This window comes from Nematolebias whitei, chromosome 19 (genome assembly GCF_014905685.2).
Source record: "Nematolebias whitei isolate Nwh7 chromosome 19, NemWhi1, whole genome shotgun sequence".
In the NCBI taxonomy this organism is placed as follows: domain Eukaryota; kingdom Metazoa; phylum Chordata; class Actinopteri; order Cyprinodontiformes; family Rivulidae; genus Nematolebias; species Nematolebias whitei.
In genome coordinates, this window is record NC_056516.1 from 3,812,374 (window position 1) to 3,820,382 (window position 8,009).

Sequence of the window (8,009 nt, forward strand, 5' to 3'; positions counted from 1 at the left end):
AAACAAAATCCTGTCGGTATAAACAGCGAGCTGCGCAGCTCAGGATGTGTCTCAGTCCACCACCCGCCCCGGACAAAAATCACGGACGTGATGAGCACCCCACCATGGCAAGTTATCTAGGGGAAGCACAACAAATAATAAAGTCCCAGTTGTTTTTGTCTTGAACTTTTTTGAATTTGTCATTATAGCCACTTTTACCTAGTACATGATAAAACAGCATGCCCTATTACTTCTACTCTCCTGCCATCTAGTGGCTGAAAATGGTACTGTTCATTTATTTTTAATTATTTTTGTCAGAATGAATGAGAACGGTCATATCTTAGCCAAAAATTGGTTTATAACTGAGGAAAAAAATCCATAAATATGTCGCTTCAGCCTATACGTAGCATGGCATGCAAACTGTGCAAAGAAACCACAACTTATAGGCCAAAAAATGCGGTAGTATGAACAAATAGAGAATGGAAAAGGGTTTGTTTCATTTATATACGGTACTCACATGTTTTATTAATTATTTTTATTATAAGCTTAAGTGTTGTTTGAAACTTGCTTTACCCTCTTTCATATTTTATTTTGGTTCTGTTTATATTCAGAGAAAATGTTATGGTCAAACAGTTTTAAGTTGTTGCCAGAAAAGGAAAGCATTTTTGAGATATGTAATGTCTCTCAGCTTACTATAAAATAGTTGCACCTAATTTAACCAAAGCTCGTCACAAAAATGTGCCAAACTGCTTCAATCTTTTAGTTTTGACATGATTACATGCCACATTTATGGGAGTTGCAGAGATTTAAAAAAGTGTAAATGCTGGAGTGTTTACAAAATAACAAAAACAGGCAGAAAAAAGAAATAAACTAACTGAAGTCCGTGAGCCTAAAACAAACCAAATTGTCATTTTTATGAACCACATTGTGTTTTAATGAAGACCTAAATCATGAGATTAGAACAAATTTTATTAGGAAAACGTAAATAAAATCAGTTTTTGTCCTTTCAGAAGAGTTACAATCGGCTATCCATTTGTTATAAATGCTTTTTAATTTAAATTTTTTTTTTTTTTGCAATGTGGAATTATAAAAAGTGTTGAAATGGACTCAAAATTGGGATTTCAACTGAAAAATGTGAAGGATTGTGATGGGAAGCTTGTAGATTTAACCTTTTTGAGCTCTCCCCATCTCTCAGGGTTTAAACGGATTTAAAGCAGGTCGGTGTCTCGACGCCCGCAGTTTTTTATTCTCCCTAAATGTGACATTTCCTCTGGTTGTCAAACCACAGGAAGGGCTGACTACCAGACCACCGATGTTTTTGTTCCCTTCCACCATACTTTTTTAAACCTCCTGCTTGTCCCTCTCGGTCTTTTGTACACCCTTTCTCCACTGTGGGGTTAATCCCACTCAGGACCGCCCACCCCTTGTAGTGCTGCTTTTTTCTGATGTGCCTAAAAGTGCTTCAGACTGAAGAGGAAGGTCACATGTTGGTCACACTCTCACGCCCAAATTGCTTTTTCTCTGTTTCTGCTTCCTTTGACCCTCACACACAAGATGTGTAGTTGCCCTTTAAAGATCTGCTCATTGCTAACTTTATTTGCTTTAGAAACAATTATATAATAAATTTTAAATTGTACATTCATCGCAGCTATGCTTAACTGTGCTGTTCTTAACTTCTTATTCCATCTTTTCTAGCTGAAGTTGAAATATGGTTTTGAGTTTTCCATCCTTTAAATAGACACATCATCTACAAAATCATACAATTGGTCCTATTTAAACTAAAATGATTAAAAAACAAATTCACTGATAAAGACCATATTCTGAGCTATTTTCCTTGCAGCAACTTTTACGGGCCATTTTCTGTCTTATGTGACATGAAGTGTTGACTTGGTGATGCTCCAGCTTTTGTCCCCCGTCGCGGAGCGAAGAGGGGGAATTGGAAATACCCTCCATGCATCCGTGTATGTTGTGAGCACGATAATGGGAAAAAGCACACCAAAACATTAAGGTTTACTTGCCATCACTGTTCACTTCCAGATCAGAAAAACACTCAAACCCAGAGAACCACGGAGATTCAGGCAGAGACACAGAGGTGCAGAAGTCTGCATCATCCCTACCTCAGTGAATCCAGTGACCTGCTGGTGGAATGTGAGGGACAATATGTCAAACTGGTAACCAGGTATCTGTGTGTGCAACAAGCATCATCTACAGCCTCAGAGTGAACATGTTCTACTGCTGGAGACACCATCAGTCAGGAGCATCTTGTTTGTGTCCAGAGAAAACAGACATGTTGATGTTTCTGAATAAAAACTGTTCAGTGAAAAGGTCCTCGGTGTGTAGCAGTGAACATTAGACACTGACGTGTCACTGGTTTGTAACTGGTCCTTTGAACTGGAAATTATTTGTTTATTTTTATGTAAGAAAACTGCTTGGAATGAAAAAATACCAAAGTTAAAAAATAAAACTCACAATTTGTACTGTAATGTGCAACGTAATTTTATTCTTGTTAGAATTAATAGTAATTACAAAATTGGTACCGAAAAAAGAACTGTCCAGGAACCGACACCGAAGTGAAGGTACCGACACCGGTACCGATTTTTTTTTTAGAAAGATACCCAGCCCCACACACACACACACACACACACACACTCGACCTAAACTATTGAGGATAACTTGTCAGTTTTTCTGATCAGCTCTTGGCCCCTTCATCTCGGCTCCCTGCCCAGCCCAGCTCTGCTCTCCTGCGGTAGCTAAGCTTGTTTTTGCGACAGAGCTCTGGAGCAATCAGCCTGACAAGGCCGGCCCACTTCACCCCAGCACACACTTCTTCCCAAGCCCAGGCCCCCTCCCTGTATTTTGTGCTGCACATCTTTTTCTTTCCATCTTTAATATACCACTCCACTCATTCCTTTTCCAGTCTAAATCCCCCCCCCCCCCCCCCCCACACACACACACACCACCAACCACCTCTACTTTGTCAGTGAATCAGCTTTCATCACGTTGTGCAGCACAGCCTTGTGTTGCGAAGGCTCTGATGCTGATAGTATTCAGAGTCCGGGGCCAGCTTCCTGTTGCTATTCTGGGGACCTTCACTTCCTGTGTGGACGTGTCTCATTCAGATTCCAGGGCAGCTCGTCAACCAACCTCTTCCTGGCTCATGTGTTTCGCTCCCTCTTTCTGCCCCGTCCCCCCGCTCTTTCCTCTGTATGATTTTTAATTAATGTGCTTGAGAAAATCCAATCTGCTGACGGAGTGTTTTGTTTCACATTTGCTTCAGTGGATTGTTTCTCAGCCAGTAAAAACCCTTCCTCGCTCTGCTCTTGTGCGCACACACAGAGCACTCTCCCTCTCTGCTCACTCTCTCACACTCGCACACACGCCCCTCCCCTGCTGCCTCCATTTCTGCTGGGCTGAGCTAGTTTTGCAGTACAAAGCCTGACTGCAGCACTGTGCTCTGCTCTGCGCTCTCACAGAGTAAGAAATGAACAAAGCCGCTGTGCTGGTGGATGAGAGCAGCTTCTCACTCAGAATGTCCCTCATTGCATTGGTTAATTATGCATCCTTGTACTCCCCTCTCGGTGTCTCACACTGAGAGGGGAGGGGTCTTGCTGGTCCAGAAAAGCAGGCAGACTGGCTGTAGGGGTCTGGAGCCTCTTCTCCCCACTCCCCTCTCCTCATCTCTCCGTCCTCCCCTGCATCCCTGCACCCCTCACCTTGGGCTGGCAGCTGCCTGCCTCACTTGGGCGTCTGTGTTTTCTGCCCTGGGACACCCCACTCCACCCCCCTCTACTATTGTAATCTCTCCAAAAGGCCTTGCATACACACACACAGACACATCGCCACATTATTCACAGTAATCAGCCCCCATCCACCCCCAGCCTCCTCTTCCTCAGCTACTCAGAAGCAGACTGCTGAGGTGTTTTTAATTTTTTTCTTTTTGTTCACCAATCAGTTTGATTTTTGTTATTTTGACTGTCACCCTTCAGAACAGCAGTGATTAGTTTCACTTTTTGTCCCACTGGTTCCAAGTTTAAGTTGATATCCCCCCCCCACATACACACACACACAACTGCTGTTGATATAGGGGGCAGGGTGACAGTCTCTCCAGGGACTTGGAGCTCATCTGTTTGCCTCTGAGACGTGTTCAGTTAAAGTCTGACTTGTTTTTGAGTCGTCTGATTGGTCTCCCAGATTTCTGAGTGAGGGTGCACGCTCACCTATAGGTGCTTTCAGCTCACCATCTTGATCCTGTGGTGGGTGTGGAAGCCTGTAATGGCTGCTGCTGCTGCTGTTGGGGGGACAGGGGGAGCCTGTGCCTTGCTTCTGCTCTTTTTTTCCACTTCTTTCCTCTCAGTAGGATGGGAGTGCCCCCTTATGGTTGTAATCAGCCATGCAAACCTCAACTGGTGGGAGGAGGGTGTTGGAGCTGCCTCTCCTTGGGCCCCCTTGGTGGTCTTCATATGTGGGTGCAGAAGGCGATGGCAGTGGGCAACAGGATGAGGCAGCGGCACCTCCAGAAAGGTTTTCTAACTTCTGAACACTGACTGTAAAATTACTCAGCTGTTTCCACTTACAACTGCTTCTTTTCCACTGCTCCTACTCAGCCCCAACTCAGCTCAGTTCACTACGATTTGAGCACTTTTCCACTGTCACTTTTTAGCTGATTCAGCCCCTTTTTTGTCCCTGTTTCTCTGGTGGGACCAAACGAGCTGAGCCGGCACCTAAACTTGACGTCAGAACACTGTCGGTCACTGATTGGTCAGGGGGAGGAGTCACTGGATCTTTCAGAAACTTTTCACCAATCCGCCATTTGCAATTACTTGGAACTTGTAGCAGTGGCTGGATCTATTTTTAAGATTTTTAAAAACAATAATGACAACGCCGTGTTTAATGCTGACGTGCAGGCGTATTTTGTGTTTGGTGACTGATGACAAAGTTCAGAGCGAGCTAGTCACTGCGGTGAATCATACAAGCTACTGACCCGTTGAAGCACGTGAGGTCGGGGCCCGGACCTCGGCCTTGCGTGCTCAGAATAGCTGGATTCTGAGCCCTGGCAGACGCGTGGACCAGGACAGAGGATGGAATTATTATTTTTTTTAAACATTTTATGTATTAAAAAATATATGTTTTTATCAGTAAAATCCTGTTTTCACTTTGACTTTATTAAATAACCTATTATTTAAAATTAACTCAGCTGACAAATCATAAAAAGACAAAATTATTGGATCTCTCAGGAATATTTCCCTCAAACATGTTTAAAGAAGAGATACAGCCTTTAGTTCCAACATTATTCTAACCCACAGATGTACAAATCACAAAACAAGAATTAAACATTAAATCACTAAAATAAAATAATCTGTGTACAAGAAAAAAACACATCTAAATTGAACAATAAAAGTAGACACAATGAATGCAAATACAGCAAATGATGAAGAAAAATATAAAATTTTAAATATAGATGTTTTTGTATAATTTTTTTTCTTTCCTCCTTGTCCTGTCCGGCATTGTGACACTTAGAATTACTGTCTGAGTGTCAAAGTGATGTCCAACAGATTTACTTTCACAAGCAGAGCATTATGGCTGGCCTTAATGCTCCACTTGATATATAAATTACATTTTATTAGAATATGTTTTGGGTTTGTTTCAGATGTAATGGACACGGGGATGAAAAACAAAGAAGATAACAAAGCAGAAAATTGAGAGAAGAGTTAAAATGTAAAGAAGGAGATAGGAATAGAGGAGAGAGAAAGGGATAAAGAGAACACAAATCAACATCATTGAAGTCTGCCTCTAGACCTGCGGAAAGAGAACCCCCCCCCCCCCCCCCCCCCCCCCGACAAAACCAAGAAACCACAACAACAAACAACTTATATAATGATACTTATAACATCATTAGAAAGTATTTTATACATTACATGGTAATACAATATATATTTGATGGCCACCACAATCCAACTGAGTGTGTATCTGATAAACACCTGAATTTAAACACCTGTGTGAGCATGCTGGTCACTATAAGGTTTCTCCATAAAAATGTTCAATAGTGGATGTGGGGACCCATAAACCCGTCCCCACAGGACACGAAGGTAACACAGGGAAGACCGGAACCACAGACACACAGCGGCCCCCAAGCCCGGAACTCCGGTAGTCCCCCAACAGGGACACCCGCACCCCCCAGAGAGAGAAGCAAAGGGAAGCCCTGGGCGATCCCCAGCAACCACAATGCAGAAACCCCCAGGAGGCCGTAGCGACGAGTCAACAAGCCCCGCCGGCAACCCGCCCCTCCAGAGTGGATCCGGCCATGGACACCAAGCCCCGAGTCCCGAGGTCATACCACCCCCCAACAGAGGCCCGACAGAGCCAGGGCACCCAGGCCCCCGCAGGCAGCCACCAGGGCGGGCCCGCACACACCCCACCACCCAGCCCCAGCTGCTGAGAGCCGCCAATACACCGGCAGCAGAGGGGCCCACCACCGGAGGGGAGCACGACCCACCAAATGGGGGGCCAAAACTGGTCCAAGAGAGGGGGGCCACCCAAAACCCAACCTGAGACAAACAGGCACACAGAGACAGCCCGACAGAGCCTCTGTTGGGCCGTCCATGCGCCCCACCTGCCCAACAGTGACCGCAAGCCGGCCCCAGGCCGGGGACCAGAGCAGCAGGGAGCAGCAGCCGAGCAAGGCCGGCCCAGTGCACCAATGCATCCCTAAAGCCCCACACCACAGGCCCGGAGAAGCCCCGGCACACCACCCCTGCCCCCCCCCCCCCCCCACACACACACACACACACAGCAACGCGAATGTCACATCAGAGCGACCAGCCAGCACTCCGTCGAAGTGAAGCCACGCCCCTGACCGCCGCCACGCACTACCAACAACCACACACACACAACCACAGCTGACCTCCTGCCAGAACCCGGCAGCCACCCCAGCCAAAGGGCTGGCCATCAGAACCAGGAACCCTGATCAAAGGATCCAAACAATCCAGGGAGAACCGGAGCACCAGCCCCACCCCCACCCCCAATCGCCCTCAATGGCCCAATACCCACCCGGAGAATGAGGGTTTAAGGAAAACTGAAAGACCCAACTCCTCCCTCCCCCACTCAAATAAGATGTTGATACATGTTGTTATATAGTGTGTTTAAAATGGGGGGGATGAGGCGGTGACTGGCACAGACCCACCCCCTCCCCAGAGAGAAGGCAGTGCCCGTTCACCCCCTCCAACCCTTTCCCAGAACCCTAAATGTCTACATGCTACATATGAGAGTGGGCACAGGTCCCGGAGGTGAGAATGATTACACATCCCACCCCCTATATGCCACCATGTGCTCACTCCAAACCCTATATATGCATGTGTCGTGAGAATGTTATATGCAGGTGTCTATGTTGTTTGATAAAATTAGGGCCCAGGTCTCCATGAACTACAGAGATGGAGGATCCTCCCCGCAGCTCAGTAGTGCACCTGAACCCCAAGGCCCTGCTTGAGTGGTGGTGTGATGGAGTGGGTGGAGGAAGACGTCGGGATGGGGAGGAACAACTGAGGTGGCAATGCCCTCCCAGGGGGCCAGCTCCCCCACTGACCCCAATAGGCACCCCAATTCTCCGAGATCCACCAGGGGAGGGAGGCTCCAGTGCATCCATCCAGGGACCCAGGCCACGGACCGGCACATAGCCCCGAGGACTGATCAGAACCCGGGCCAGCGACCCAAGCCCCCCTGAGATCGTCCAGACCCCCAACCCGATCCCCAGCTCAACACCCAGCCCCCCAACCAAAGAAGCCACCAAACTCCAGCAGCGACAATCAGCCAGGAGTGCCTGAACAGCCGCAGACAGCGCACCACGATGACCGAGAGCACACCCCCACCCCCACAAAAGGACCGACCAATCCACCACAGCAACACCCACAATTAGAGCACCCCATGCAAGGGAGGGCACACGCCTAACACGCCCAGACACCCCCAGGCCAGCAGTGCAGAGCCACCCGAGGAAAAGCCCCCCACCCACAGTCCCCCACAGCCCAGAACCCCAGCCA